Here is a 16,446-nt window from a genome sequence, read left to right as displayed (position 1 = left end):
TAAGATCAAATCTCCTGCCGGGTCCCGTGATTAGCTGCTCTGTCCCGGCCAATCACGGGACCCAGCTGGGAATGTGAAATTACATTAGGGACTCTAACATACCTCGGCGCCGCATAGTTTTTGAAGTAGCCCGGGCGGGCATCACTCTGTAGCCGCCCGGGCTCCATCTGATTCTATCCCTCACTTTAATGATGGGGGCACTGATTTACATCCCCCCCCCCCCCCCAAACTCCCAGCAATGCCCTCACCGCAAATAAACAGAGTAGCGCCAAATATACGGGAAAATAAGCTCTACAGACAAAAATCTGGGCCATCATCTATTCAGGAAGGATCGGACAAAACGGAAAGGGGGAGGAGTTTGTCTTTATGTAAAGTCCAGTCTGAAGGCCGCACTGCGGGAGGATATGCGGAAGGGAAACAATAATGTGGAGTCATTATGGATAGAAATATATGGAGATAAAAATAACATTCTGATAGGGGTTTGTTATAAGCCACCAAACATAATGGAAGAAGCAGAAGATCAATTAATGAGGCAAATAAACAAGGCAGCAAATCAGAATGAGGTGATAATAATGTGACTTTAAATATCCTGATGTAAACTGGGAGACTGAGACCTGTGAAACTGATACAGGAAACAGGTTTCTGACTATAACTAAAGACAATTATCTGTCCCAAATGGTGCAGGGCCCGACCAGAGGGGGCGCCCTACTAGACTTAATATTAACCAACAGACCTGACAGTAACTAATGTGCAAGTCGATGGACACCTAGGAAATATTGATCATAATGTAATTCATTATAACTTATTTTTCAATAAGGGAAGAACTCAAGGGGCCACCAAAACAATGAACTTTAGGAAGGTGGCTGGCTGTAGAAGCAGAGCCCCATGAGGACGGCATGGAGGAGGGTAGGGGGATCAGCCCCCTTAAAGGACTGGCACAAGTAATTTACTATCTTTGATCTTGTGATCTAAAGCATCAATTGACAGTTTTATTGCAGACAGACTGAGCATTTTCTTAAAAAGAAAAAAAAAGCATGCATATGATTACCTAACTTGTAGTCTGTGTAAGCAGCAGCCTAGATTAACTGTGCTAAGGGGGGGGGGGGGGGGGGGCACGGATAACAGACCTATCAGATATTTGTGATATATTCTACTGATTTACAATGTGTCATTTTTAGGAATACCCCTAGCACAGTAGTTTACAGTGTTTAGCAAGCTGTAGAAAGAGAAAATTTTAATACTTTAGTTTTTATTGGCAAACTGTAGATTAATGGTTCATGCTTTTAAATGTTGTGCTTTTACATGACTAGGAAACTTGCAGCCTGCAAAAGAGAACTGTGTATCTAATATTTTTTATTTATTTATTTATATATATTTTTTATGATGACTTTTCACACATAGTGGTCTATTTCTTAATGCCATGTATTAAAAAGTTGCATAACGCTGGTTCTTACTTCCTTAAGTTTGCTTTTTTTTTTATGTTGTTTGAGGAAGTTACAACCACAACATGACTTTTCTTTATATCTGAGTAACAGGAAGCATATGACTGCTGTTCATATTTTTACTAACTGTGGAGCTTACAAATGAATTCAGTTCAGACATTGTATTGTTCTTTGTGCAATTTTGGTGCAGGTTTACACCTTAAACCCCCCCCCCCCCCTTATGGAGCTGCTGAAGATAGATTAATAGAGTGCTCGGTTGTCTACAGCAGCTCCATTAAGAATAAATTGTGTGCATTCCAAGCTGCCACTCCATTCAGAAGGGTGAGGGTGGAGGGGTTCCAGAGGTTGGATGTTCGGCATTTAGACCGTTCTCCCCTATCTGTAGAATAGTCCTTTAATCAAGTTCATGTGAAGCCTGGATACATTGAAAAAAAAACATTTTTCAAGTTGTGGGTCAAAGATTTCTGGAGGTTGGTCATTGATCCTGGGTCTTATTCGTTTTGCCAAATTTGGAGTCAAGGAGGAATGTTCCCACTTGGCTTCTAAGGGTTTTTGACTTCCTCGGATTCAACACAGTAGGACACCCCTCTATGGCTATGGTATTTTTACTAGTGGCTTCTCTCAGCAATATTATGTTCCCTTCTATGCTGCAAATATCACTCTGCAATAGTTTGCGGAACACAGCAGAGTTAAAGTTGTTGACTTGGGCTTTAAATTCCCCAGATAGTCATCTAATGGGACATCTGTATGATGTGCTTGGGCATCTGTATCTAATGAAAAAACATGTCTGATCCATGGGAAGCCCCACCTGAGAACAAGACGTGGACACAAATCATAGGACAGGGTCTTGCACAAATGGGGAATATACACTCCTGTACACCTTTAGCTACATAATGCATCTTACCATAGACCACAACCAATATTGTTAACAGAAAATAAAAGAAATCCTGAGGTTCACAAAGAGGTTGGCCATGCAGATAGGAGACTAATAAACCACCAGTTCTATATATGCTGTCCTAAGAGGGGAAATTTAACAAAACCTGTGCAGAAGAGTAGTGGAACAGTTGCCCATAGCAATCAGTCAGCTTTTTTAACCTTTTGGGGACGCAGGGCATATACATACGCCCTGCATCCCCAATCCTTAAGGACTTAGGGCGTACCTGTACGCCCTGAGAGTTTCCGGTCATCGCCACTCACCCCGGGCGGGGACTGGACCGGGATGCCTGCTGAAATCATTCAGCAGGCATCCCGTGCAAATGCCTAGGGGGTCCTGAGACTCCCCCATGTCGGCAATTGGCGCAAATCGCCGATCAATTCAGATCGGCGATTTGCGCAATTCCGGGCTGATCGGGTCTCTGATGACCCGATCGCCCAGAAAATAGTGATGATCGGAGCCGTCAGTGACAGCCCTGATTATCCTAAGGGATAGGAGCGAGGTGGCAGGGTGCGATCTCCTCCTATCCCCTGCGATTTGCCGATCGGCGGACTGATCGGCGAATCGCAGGGCAGGGGCGGGGGGAACGTTCATTTCCCCCCGCTCTGCCCTCCCCTGGATGTCGGGGCAGAGCGGGGGAAGATGGCGGTGAGGTGCGGGGGCCATTGATGTGGCGGGGACCGGCGGCAGTCACGCGGGGACCAGGACAAGTGGTGCGGTGTCAGATGCTGCAGTGAAGATCGCCTTGATCCTCACTGTAGCTTCTAGGAGTTTCAAATCTACAACTCCCAGCATGCCCAGACAGTCTTTGGCTGTCTGGGCATGCTTGGAGTTGTAGTTTTGCAAAATCTGGAGGGCCAGAGTTTGGTGACCACTGTGCAGTGGTCTCCAAACTGTGTCCTTACAGATGTTGCAAAACTAAAACTCTCAGCATGCCCAGATGCCCAGACAGTCCAGGCATGCTGGGAGTTGTAGTTCCTTAACATCTGTCCCTTCAGATGTTGCAGAACTACAACTCCCAGCATGCCCGGACAGTCTCAGCATGCTGGGAGTTGTAGTTTTGCAACATCTGGAAGAGCACAGTGGTCTCCAAGCTATAGACCTCCAGATGTTGCAGAACTACAACTCCCAGCATGCTGAGACTGTCCAGGCATGCTGGGAGTTGTAGTTCTGCAACATCTGAAGGGACAGATGTTACAGAACTAGAACTCCCAGCATGCCTGGGCAGTCTGGGCATGCTGAGAGTTGTAGTTTTGCAACATCTGGAGCGCTACTATTTGGGCACCACTGTATAGTGGTCTCAAAACTGTGCTCTTCCAGATGTTGCAAAACTGCAACTCCCAGAATGCCCGTCGGCAACTACACCCCTCACGGAATGTAATACACCCCTCACGGAATGTAATAAGGGGTACAGTGAGCATTTACACCCCACAGGTGTAGTTTCCAAAATGGGGTCACATGTGTGGGGCTTCTGCTGTTCTGGCATCATGGAAGGTTTGTAAATGTACATGACCCCCAACTTCAATTCCAGCAAAATTCTATCTCCAAGAGTCCCATGGCGCTCCTCCTGTTTTGAGACCTGTAGTGCGCCAGCAGAGCATTTAACATCCACATATGGGGTATTTTCTTAACCGGGAGAAATTGAGCTTCAAATTGTGGGGTCCATTTTCTCCTATTACACCATGTGAAAATGAAAAATTAGGAGTAACATCATCATTTTAGTGTTAAAAATCAAATTTTCCATTTTCACGTCCAACTTCAATGCAAAGTTGTCAAACACCTGTGGGGTGTTAAGGTTTACTATACCCCTTGTTACGTTTCTTGAGGGGTGTAGTTTCCAAAATAGTATGCCATGTGGTTTTTTTTTTTTTGCTGATCTGGCACCATGGGATTTCCTAAATGCAACATGGCCCCCAAAAACCATGACAGCAAAATTCGTTTTCAAAAATCCTACAGTTGCTCTTTCCCTCTTGAGCCATATTGTGAGCCCACAGAGCACTTTATATCAACATATGAGGTATTTACGTACTCGAGAAAAATTGGGCTAAAAATTTTGCAGGGCTTTTTCTCCTTCCTTTTACCACTTTTAAAAATGAAAAAAATTGGGCTACAAGATTTTTCTCCTCCGCTTTGCTGCAATTCTTGTGAAACACGTAAAGGGTTAACACACTTAGAATGTCATTTTGAAAACTTTGAGGGATGTAGTTTCTATAATGGGGTAATTTATGGGATATTTCTCACAGAAAGGCCTCTCATATCCAGTTCAAACTTAACTGGTCCCTGAAAAATTCAGATTTAGAAATTTTCATGAAAATTGCTGCTATACTTTGAAGCCCTCTAAGGTCTTCAAAAAGTAAACATAGGTCAATTTTATGATGCCAACATAAAGTAGACATATTGTATTTGTGAATCAATAAAAAATTTATTTGGAATATCCATTTTCCTTACAAGCAGAGAGTTTCAAAGTTAGAAAAATGCAAAATTTTCATGAAATTTTGTGATTTTTCACCAAGAAAGGATGCAAGCAACGACAAAAATTTACCGCTATGTTAAAGTAGAATATGTCACGAAAATACAGTCTCGGAATCAGAATAATCGGTAAAAGCATCCCAGAGTTATTAATGCATAAAGTGACAGTGGTCAGAATTGCAAAAAAGGGCTCAGTCCTTAAGGTGAAAAAGGGCTTAAGGGGTTAGAGTGCCTTTCATCAAAAAACTTTATATATTTTATAGATTAAAGTATGCTGAATAACTTTCCAAATTCATGTGTTAAAAAAATATCCATCTTTCTTTGTGTTTTTGTACGTTGAACAAATGACCACTAGGAGACTCCCTACATGTCTCAGACACATGTTTCTTAGATTTCGGACTCATGAAGGCCTGCATGAGTCCGAAATCTCATATTGCAGCCGGGACACTGACGAGCTCAGTGCAGCTCCCTGTCTGTCAATCAGACAGGCAGGAGCAAGCACTGTGCCTGTAGACAGGTTCCTCTTCTCTGTATGGCACATGCAGTGCTAAACAGAGAGAAGGAGACTCAGCAGCTGCCGTGTGCTGAGCCTCTGCACACTTCCTAAAGGGATCACAGCATAGAGGAAGAAGGGCAGAAGTGAGCCCAAACAGGTTTCAGCTGATGTCATGCCTGCCGGGCCACTCCCCCCTTCCTCTCTCACAAGAAAAAAAGACAGGATTAGTGTCAAGAAGGGTTAGGGACAGATGAGTTCAGAAAAAGGCAAATTGGTTGCTATAGGCAACTGGTGCTCCATCACTGAAGACACACCCTATGAACTCCTAAGCATCAAAAGAGTAGAGATTCAATAAAAAATAAAAAAAAGTTATACTGAATCTTTTAATCTGCTCAGATCCTTCTGCTTTGTAACATGCTATTAATTGGACTGTGCTCAGTAAAATCTGAAACAGTGAGCTCTTTTTATAGACCTTGTATTTACATAGCTTTTGGTGATCATTTAGGTAGTGGACTAAAGTTCATCTTTTCATCAAGCATTGTAATTCTCTGCATCATTTACTTAGGGAATCAAAGCCATTACAGTGCTTATTAATCCTGTTTACTGTTGACTGAGCTACACCTGCTTCTACATTAAACAGATAAGAGCCAAGAAAGGACTTTGTCACTCGCATGCAGGAAATGTTCAACTTTCCTTTGGGGAAGAGGAGAGCATTAAATGGGAATGATTACTGCCCATGGTTATTACACAGCAGCAGTACATGCTTAGCATTTACTCCTGCACTCCTCATAAACACCATGAAAGGGGTATTTCCAGTGTTTAAAAAAAAAAAATGTAAAGGCTGCTGGGGAATACAAGAAAAAGTCATACTTGCCCAGACATATAAATATAATATGACCCTTAAACATCCCTATTTTTGCATAGTGAAAATAACTTTTCAAGTTGGCATAATAGTTATTTTCCTACGTCATGTAGATTATATCGCTGGTGACATACAGATTATAAAAAACACCAGAGGTGATAGTTTATTTGGTTTAAAGGGGGTACTCCACCCCTAGACATCTTATCGCCCCCTCTCCCCCAATGCAAGTCTATGGGAGGGGACGTGACGGCAATCACACCCCACCCCATAGACTTGCATTGGGGGTATGTGGCCATAACGTCACAAGCCTCCAGCGCTGCTGCCAGCATTCTAAACAAACTGCAGGGAGATTGCGGGGGTCCCGGCCGGGGGACCCCCACGATCAGACATCTTATCCCCTATCCTTTTGGATAGGGGATAAGATGTCTAGGGGCGGGAGTACACCTTTGAGGGTGTACGAAATAGTTGTTGGTGCGTGTCTGGTGGGGTTGTCTGATGTAGGTTGCTAAGTTGATAGGTTTGTTGTGGTCTACTGTAGGGATCGACCGATTATCGGTATGGCCGATATTATTGGCCGATAATCACGATTTTGGGCATTATCTGTATCAGCAATTACCTTGCCGATAATGCCCCGCCCCCATCGCACCGCGAACGTCCCCCCAACCCACCGCACCGCGACCACTGCCCCCCCCCCGACCCACCGCGAAAGCCCCCACCGTCACCCCCCAGACCCACCGCACCACGTCGCACCCCCCCCACCGTGATGCTGGGCGGTATACCGGTATGGATTTTTACTCATACCGCTATACCGGTCGGGCCCCTCCCCCACCCTCCGAGTCAATAAAAAAAAATTAAACTTACCCGTAATGGGGGTGGTCCGGGCCATCCATCGTTCCTATAGTGTCCGGGGGCATTCCAGGTGAAGGGTGAACCGGTCCGGGCTGTCCTTCTCCGGCGGTCATCTTCTCCACTCCGGGCAGGCTCCGGCCTAGTACGCTGCATAGACGCCGCTGCGCAGTGACGTCCGTGCGCAGCGACGCAACTGACGTCACGGCGTAGGAGAGTCTATGCAGCGTACTAGGCCGGAGTCTGCCCGGAGTGGAGAAGATGACCGCCGGAGAAGGACAGCCCGGACCGGTTCACCCGGAACGCCCCCGGACACTATAGGAACGATGGATGGCCTGGACCACCCTGACAGGTAGGGGGAGAGAAGCGGGTGGTGGCGGCGGCCTATGGCACCGCAAAAGCCACTGCAGTGCATTGATTTAAAGCGCCCGCTTTAAATCAATGATCTGCAGCAGTGTCGCGGGGGGGTTAAATAGCCGATAACTTATACCGGAATATCTGTATAAGTTATCGGCTATCGGCCCTAACCTCCACCGATTATCGGTATCGGCCCTAAAAAAACGATATCGGTCGATCCCTAGTCTACTGTTTACAATGTCCAAACATCTGACCTAAAAAAAAAAAAAAAGAGTTAAATCCTTTCTGACCCATGAAGTAAATGTGTGCCATGGGTTGGATGAGGGAAATATGGTGCCGGCCAGTGCGACAGAACCAATAGATACCTACTGCTAAGTAAAAAAAAAAAATGTTAAAAATATTGAAAAAAATCAGTGATCGGAACGGGATGACTGCTGATATCTATGATGACCCGATCGCCCGGAAAATAAGTGATCGGTACTGTCAGACAGCCCAATCACCATGAAGGATAGGAGCGAGGTTGGAGGGATGCCACCTTCTCCTATCCCCTGCCATTGGTTGGTCAGAACACACCAAGCTGCGTGTGGCTGTGACGGTTGCGGCACAGAGACGGCAGGCAGCAGTGAAGATCGTTGGTGAGTGATCTTAACTGCGGCCTTGTCGGCCTTGTGAAAGGTAACAAAACTACTACACCCAGCATGCCCAGAAAGCCTTTGGCTGTCTCGGCATGTTAGGAGTTGTAGTTTTGCAACATCTGGAGGTCCACAGTTTGGAGACCACTGTGCAGTGGTCTCCAAACTGTGGTACTCCAGATGTTGCAAAACTACTACTCTCAGCATGCCCAGACAGCCAACAGCATGCTGGGAGTTGTAGTTCTGCAACATCTGGCCCTTAAGAATGATGCAGAACTGCAACTCCCAGCATGCCTGGACAGTCTGGGCATGCCGGTAGATGTAGTTTTGCAACACCAGGAGGTGCAGTGGTTTCCAAACTGTGTCCCTCCAGATGTTACAAAACTACAATTCCCAGCATGCCTAGACAGTCAGGCATGCTGGTCGTTGTAGTTCTGCAACCTCTACAACTCTTAACATGCCTGGACAGTCTGGGCTTGCTGGGAGTTGTAGTATTGCAACTTCTGGGGGAACCCAGTTTGGAGACCACTACACTTGGTTCCAAACTGTGCCCTTTCCAGCTGTTGCATAACTACAACTCCCAGCTTTCCCTTTGGCTGTCAGTGCATGCTGGGAGTTGTAGTTTTACGACATTTGGAGGGCCACAGTTTGGAGACAACTGTGCAGTGGTCTCCAAACTGTGGCCCTCCAGATGTTGTTGAACTACAACTCCGCATGCCTAGACAGTCAGTCTTGCTGGGAGTTGTAGTTCTGAAACATCTGGCCCTTCAGATGTTGCCAAACTACAATTCCCAGCATGCCTGGATAGTCTAGGCATGCTGGGCATTGTAGTATTGCAACAGATGGAGACACACTGGTGTGGAAACACTGATGTAGTCTGTAATCTAAGCTGTGGCAAAACTACAGCCAGCTGTAGAAAAACTACAACTCCCAGCATCAACTGTCTCAGTGCATGCTGGGAGTTGTAGTTCTGAAATCCCCCCCACAGGGCCACATATGGGGTTTTTCCCCATCCGGGAGAAATTGCATTACAAATTTTGGGGGGCTTTTTCTCCTTTTACCGCGTATGAAAAGGAAAAGTGCGGGTCTACATCAGCATGTTATTGTAAAAAATGTTTTATTAAAGTAAAAAAAAAAAAGGACCCCCAAAACTTTTTACGCAATTTCTCCTGAGTATGGAAATACCCCACATGTGGATGTAAAGTGCTCTGCAGGCCCACAACATGGCTCAGGAGTGAGAACGCACCATGTATATTTGAGGCCTAAATTGATGATTTGCGCAGTTACAGCAGTTCTGAAATAAACTCAAAAAAAAAACACCCACATGTGACCCCATTTTGGAATCTACACGCCTAAAGGAACAAGGGGTATAGTAAGCCTTAACACCCCACAGGTGTTTGACGAATTTTTGTTAAAGTTGGACATGAAAATGAAAAATTAGATTTTGTTTTCACTAAAATGCTGGTATTACCCAAAATTTTCCTTTTTCACAACTGGTAATTGGGAAAAAGCCCCCCAAAATTTGTAACACAATTTCTTCTGAGTAAGGAAATGCCTCATATGTGGATGTTAAGTGCTGTGCGGGCTCACTACAGGGCTTCAGAAGGGAAGGAGCTAAATTTGTTTTTTGGAGTGAGAATTTGGGTGGAATTGAAGGCAATGTGTGTTTGCAAAGCCCCCATGGTGCATTTTAGAAACGACACACCTCATGGAGTGTAACCAGGGGTGCAGTGAGCATTTACACCCCACAGGTGTCTGACAGATTTTTTTGAACCGTGGTCCATGAAAATGAAACATTAAATTTTTCATTTGCTCAGCCCACTGTCCAAAGATCTGTCAAACGACAGTGGGGTGTAACTGCTCACTGCACCTCTTGTTACATTCCGGGAGGGGTGTAGTTTCCGAAATAGGGTCACATGTGGGGGGTCCACTGTTCTGGTAGCACGGGGGCTTTCTGAACGCACATGGCCCCTGACTTCTATTCCAACCAAATTCTCTCTCCAAAAGCCCAATGGCGCTCCTTCTCTTCTGAGCCCTGTAGTGCGCCCGCGGAGCACGTAACAGCGAAAATTTGTCAATCACATGTGGGGTGTTAAGGCTCACTATACCCCTTGTTACGTTCCTTGAAGGGTTTAGTTTCCCAAATAGTATGCCATGGTTTTTTTTTTTTTTTTTTTTTTTTTGCTGTTCTGGCACCAAGTGGGCCTCCTAAATGCAACATGCCACCCAAAAACATTTCAGTAAAATTTGCTTTCCAAAAGCCCAATGTTGCTCCTTCCCTTCTGAGCCCTATTGTGCTTCACATCAACTTATGAGATATTTCGTTACTCGAGACAAATTAGGTTACACATTTTGGTGGCTTTTTCTCCTTTTATCCCTTGTAGAAAAAATTTTTTTTTTTTAAATGGATCTACAAGAACATTGCTGCTATTCCTGTGAAACACCTAAAGGGTTAACAAACTTTCTGTATGTCATTTTAAATACTTTGAGGGGTGCAGTTTTCATAATGGGGTCCATTATGGGGTATTTCGAACATAAAGACCCTCAAATTCACTTCAAAACTGAACTGCCCCTTAAAAAATTCTGATTTTGAAATTTTTGTGAAAAGTTGGAAAATTGCTGCTGAACTTTGAAGCCCTCTGATGTCTGCAAAAAGTAAAAAATATGTCAACTTAATGATGCAAACACAAACTAGACATTATTTTATATGTGAAGCAATATATAATTTATTAGAAATGTCAATTTTCCTCACAAGCAGAGAGCTTCAAAGTTAGAAAAATTGAAAATTTTCACATTTTTCATGAAATTTTGGAATTTATTACCAAGAAATGATGCAAGTAACGATGAAAATTTACCACGAACATAAAGTAGAATATGTCACGAAAAAACATTCTCTGAATCAAATTCATAAGTTAAAGCATCCCAGAGTTATTAAGGACCCGGGGTTTTTCCGTTTTTGCATTTTCGTTTTTTTCTTCCTTGCCTTAAAAAAATCATGACTTTCAATTTTGCACCTAAAAATCCATATGATGGCTTATTTTTTGTGCCACCAATTCTACTTTGTAATGACGTCAGTCATTTTACCCAAAAATCTACAGCGAAACGGAAGAAAAAACATTGTGAGACAAAATTGGAAAAAAAACGCCGTTTTGTAACACTTGGGGGCTTCCGTTTCTATGTAGTACATTTTTCTGTAAAAATGGCACCTTGTCTTTATTCTGTAGGTCCATACGATTAAAATGATACCCTACTTATATAGGTTTGATTTTGTCGTACTTCTGGAAAAAATCATAACTAGATGCAGGAAAATTAATACGTTTAAAATTGTCATCTTCTGACCCATATAACTTTTTTATTTTTCCGCTTATGGGGCGGTATGAGGGCTCATTTTTGCGCCGTGATCTGAAGTTTTTAGCGCTTCCATTTTTGCTTTGATAGGACTTATTGATCGCTTTTTATTCATTTTTTCATTATATAAAAAGTGACCAAAAATGCACTATTTTGGACTTTGGAATTTTTTTGCGCGTACGCCATCGACCGAGCGGTTTAACTATATATTTTTATAATTCGGACATTTCCGCACGCGGCAATACCATATATGTTTATTTTTATTTACACTGTCCCATAGGGACCTATAACACTGCGCACACTGATATTTTACATTGATCACTGGTTTCTCATAAGAAACCAGTGATCGATGATTCTGCCGCTTGACTGCTCATGCCTGGATCTCAGGTACTGAGCAGTCATTCGGTGATCGGACAGCGAGGAGGCAGGTAGGGATCCTCCGGCTGTCTTGTAAGCTGTTCGGGATTTCACCACGGCTATCCCGAACAGCTCCCCGAGTTAACCAGCATGCTTTCACTTTCACTTTAGACGCGGCGTTCAACTTTGAACGCCGTGTCTAAAGGGTTAATAGCGCGCGGCACCGAGATCAATGCCGCGCGCTATTAGCCACGGGTCCCGGCCGTTGTTAGAGGCCTGGCCCGGCCCGCTATGACGCGTATATCATGGGTCCTTAACAGGTGAAAATGACAGTGGTCAGATTTGCAAAAAAAAGGCTTGGTCCTTAAAGGGGTACTCCGCCCCTAGACATCTTATCCCCTATTAAAAGGATAGGGGATAAGATGCCAGATCGCGGGGGTCCCGCCGCTGGGGACCCCCGGGATCTCGGCTGCAGCACCCACCTGTTACGGCTTCCGGCAGCGCTGGAGGCTCTCATCCTAACGCCTCACGACCACGGTGACTATCTCACGTCATCGTGGTCGAGAGCCAAAGCCTCCAGTGTTTCCGGAAGCCGCAACAGGTGGGTGCTACAGCTGAGATCCCGGGGGTCCCCAGCGGCGGGACCCCCACGATCTGGCATCTTATCCCCTATCCCTTTTCATAGGGGATAAGATGTCTAGGGGTGGAGTACCCCTTTAAGGTTAAAATGGGCTTTGTCCCCAAGGGGTTAAATGTCAGTTATCCCTGGTGTCTAGTGATCCCATTAACAATGCCCTAAACATACTGTTTAGAAAGCTGGGTGCTGCACAGGGATAAGGGCTCGTTCACACGGCAATATGCCTCAGTTAATAAATGCCCGTTCTGCAATCCGTTTGATAATTTTTAAACAGGTTCCAAAAGGCTGTAAAATAATCCCATGGATGTCAATGGTATTTTCTTACAATCTTTTATCACCCGTCTGCACACGTTTGCTTCCTGCTGTTTTTTTTTATTTTTTTTAAAAATTTTTTATTTTTTTTTCTTTATGGGAGAAAAGACGTTGAATGCAGTATTTTTTCTCCTGTCAAAAATAACAGGATAGAAATGGATATTCTAAATTTAGTATTGAAGTCTATGGCAAACGGATGAACCTTTAATGTCATCCGTTTGCCCCCAGTTTATAATATCCGTTTCTGAACGGTTATTACTTCTGAGCATGCTCAGAAGAGGTGACATCAGCAGACTCCTGCAGTGCTACGGGACTACTACTCCCATCAGTGAACATACTTGTTTCCATGATGGAAGTAGTACTTCCCCCAGATGCGGGAGTCTGCCGGTGTCTGGGGAGGCTACATAGGTGTGTGTACTACTACCCCATCATGGAACAGAGTCTGCTCCATATTAGGGGTAGTAGTACAGGGGATAAGGGATTGATCGCATCGGGTCTCAATTCTGAGACCCAATGCGATCACGCTCCCCTGCGATGTATATACTACTGTGCAAACTTTCATTTTTAAAATCACCGCCAGGAGCCCTGATTGGCCGACACCGAGGAGGGGTTTTTAAGCTATTACTTTGTCCCCCAAATTTATGTCCCCATGCATGTTTATAATAATTAATTGGCCCAAGCGTGTTTATAATAATTCATTGGCCCCAGTGTGTTTAAAATAATTCATTGGCCCCAGTGTGCTTATTCCCCCTCCCAGTGCCTGCTCCTCATCTTCTTGGAGCAGGGCAGCATCGTTCCGTGTCTGGAACTGACGGCGGTGAATGAATGAAGCTGACATGTCCCGCATGTAGGCTTCATTTATTCATTCGCCGCCGCCATGTTCCCACTGCTGCCCTGCTCCTAGCGCAGGAGATGAGCACCAGAGAACAGACCGGTTCCCGACATGTCCCGCTGCTGACCTGCTCCAAGAAGATGAGGAGCAGGAGGGGGAATAAGCACACTGGGGCCAATTAATTATTATAAACACACTGGGGCCAATGAATTATTATAAACATGCATGTGGGCATAAATCAGCAAACGGCTGATACTAACAGATGAAAAACTGATGCAAACGGATGCCACTAAATGGCATCCCTTTGCATCAGTTTGCATCAGTTATTAGAATGGCCCGTTAAGGAGGCAATAAGTGAGAAAATATGAACGGGGGACAACGGCCGTGTGAATGTAGCCTAAGGTTTCCAAGGGTGGTGTACCCCTTTAAAACGTGTTTTACCCCTTAGTGACCAAGTCACTTTATTGCCTAAACAATTTTCTTAACGGTTTAAGTTGTCTCATTTAGGTAGATTTGTAACTTGTTTCCCTCGACAAAGCAATATATGAGGGCTTGTGTTTTGCTAGACAAGTATGGTTTAAATGGCATAACTATGGGGTTCATATAACGTATAATCAACTGCTGTTCAACTTTTTTGTATGGGGGAGGAAAAGGGAATTGTGTGTTTTTTATTTTTTTATTTTTATTTTTTTGTCTTTTACACTTTAAAAAGAACATGATTTTATTTATCAGTACGCTTTTTATTGATTTTTATTAAAGGGGCATTCCAGGAAAAAACTTTTTTTTTTTTTTTTTTTTTTTTTTTTTTTCTATATCAACTGGCTCCAGAAAGTTAAACAGATTTGTAAATGACTTCTATTAAAAAATCTTAATCCTTTCAATAATTATCAGCTGCTGAAGTTGAGTTGTTGTTTTCTATCTGGCAACAGTGCTCTCTGCTGGCATCTCTGCTTGTCTCGGGAACTGCACAGAGTAGAAGAGGTTTGCTATGGGGATTTGCTTCTAAACTGGGCGGTTCCCGAGACATGTCATCAGAGAGCACTTAGACAGAAAAGAACAACTCAACTTCAGCAGCTCATAAGTACTGAAAGGATTAAGATTTTTTTAATAGAAGTAATTTACAAATCTGTTTAACTTTCTGGAGCCAGTTGATATATATAAAAAAAAGTTTCATGGATAACCCCTTTAAGTTTTACTTCTTTGGGACACTAAAAAACACTGCTTATTTTATTCTATTCTGATGCCATATTTGGAGTCGAGAATTATTTTTTAGCTAGAGTATGAGTTTTTTTTTCATTCCTCTGGATCAACTCAGTAGGGACTCATTACGGTTGTGTGTTGAACTTGATGGACTCTGGTCTTTTTTTGACCTTATGAACTATGTTACTTATTCAAGTGGGAACTTTTTTTTTATTACTGAGTTTTTATTGGTAACCTTTCCGGTTACATGACATTTTTTCTTTTTTACTTTACTTTTTAGTTCACTTAACACCGCCCATTTTGGCCTTAAATGGGCAATGTCAGATACAAGAACTTTTGATATGCTAAACCAATAGTATTTCATACTGAAAAAGCCAGTCAAACTGCCATGCCCCCCCCCCCCCCCCCGGCCTGCTTGGACTCATACTAGTCCTGCTGTGTCCATGCTTCATCACCTATGTCATGGACACACTTCCTTGATTGACAGCTGTGAGTGCGGGGCTCACAGCTGGAGGAAAAATCCTCCCACTGTCAGCTTGTGTCCCGCTGCTGTCAGTGAGGACAAGCTGGGAGTTGTAGTTTTGCTAATGCTAGGGGAGATATGACCAGACAGTCATACTGAGGGAGGGGGCGGAGACCTGCACAGTCAGGCCACGCCCCCTCCCTTTGAGAGGAACAGGTAATTATAAAACCGGGGATGGGGAGGCAATGGGTCCGGGGCGGTGCAGGGGGAGGGGCATTATCGGCAAGGTAATTGCCGATACCGATAATGCCCAAAATCGTGATTATCGGCCAAACCGATAATCGGTCGATCCCTAATTGTGACCTATAACTCTTTACTTTTCTGTATTTAAGGCTATAAGAGGGCTCATTTTTTTTTCTCAGTGATCATTAGTTTTTATTGGTACACTTTTTGCATACATGTGACTTTATCATTACTTTTTTTTTTTTTTTCCTTTTGTGACCCAATATAAAAATTTTGGACTTTTTTTTTTATTGGGAAAGGGGCTTATTGACTTTTTTATTTTCTTCAAATATATACTTTAGTCTTAATCTTTTGATTTGCTGTAAATGTATGGCTCTGTGCGTGAAGTTACTCACTGCAGTGCCGTAAAGGGGTTTTCCATCAATAGCAAAACAGAGCTAATTACTTCAGGAAACAGCACCACACCTGCCTGCAGGTTGTGTATTGTATTACAACTTGGCTCCATTCACTTCACTAGAACTGAACAGCAAATCCACACTGAACCTGCATACAATTTTGGTGCAGTCACCTGTATTTTTCTCATACTGGATAATACTGGAAATTGTTTTATAGATCGGATTATTATGGATATTGCGATAGTGTATGTGTAGGATTTTTTTGTGGGGAAATGTTTAGTTTTTTTTTTTACTTTTTAGCTAGTCACACTGGTGGACACTTCTTAAGTGAGCAAATGGTGTTTTCATTTTGTTAAAGGGGTACTCCACTGGAAAACATATATGTGTATATATATATATATATATGTATATGTGTATATATATATATATATATATATGTGTATATATATATATGTGTGTATATATATATGTGTGTATATATATATATGTGTGTATATATATATATGTGTATATGTATATGTATATATATATGTATATATATATATATATATATATATATATATATATATAAATATTTTTTTTTTATCAACTCGTGCCACAAAGTAAATTACTTCTATTAAA

At 43.2% G+C, this 16,446-nt stretch overlaps 2 protein-coding genes across 11 annotated transcripts in view; one reads left to right on the top strand and one right to left on the bottom strand.

Annotated features, from left to right (window-relative positions):
* Window positions 1–16,446, top strand: part of CASK (calcium/calmodulin dependent serine protein kinase) — a 349,672-nt gene that overhangs the window by 213,045 nt on the left and 120,181 nt on the right. The window lies entirely within an intron of this gene.
* GPR34 (G protein-coupled receptor 34) overlaps window positions 1–16,446 on the bottom strand; it is a 65,327-nt gene that overhangs the window by 46,776 nt on the left and 2,105 nt on the right. The gene's annotated exons all lie outside the window — the stretch shown is intronic.

Source organism: Hyla sarda, chromosome 2, assembly GCF_029499605.1.
Source record: "Hyla sarda isolate aHylSar1 chromosome 2, aHylSar1.hap1, whole genome shotgun sequence".
Taxonomy (NCBI): domain Eukaryota; kingdom Metazoa; phylum Chordata; class Amphibia; order Anura; family Hylidae; genus Hyla; species Hyla sarda.
The sequence above is the reverse complement of the archived record's forward strand: the minus strand, read 5'-3'. Positions and strand labels throughout refer to the sequence as shown.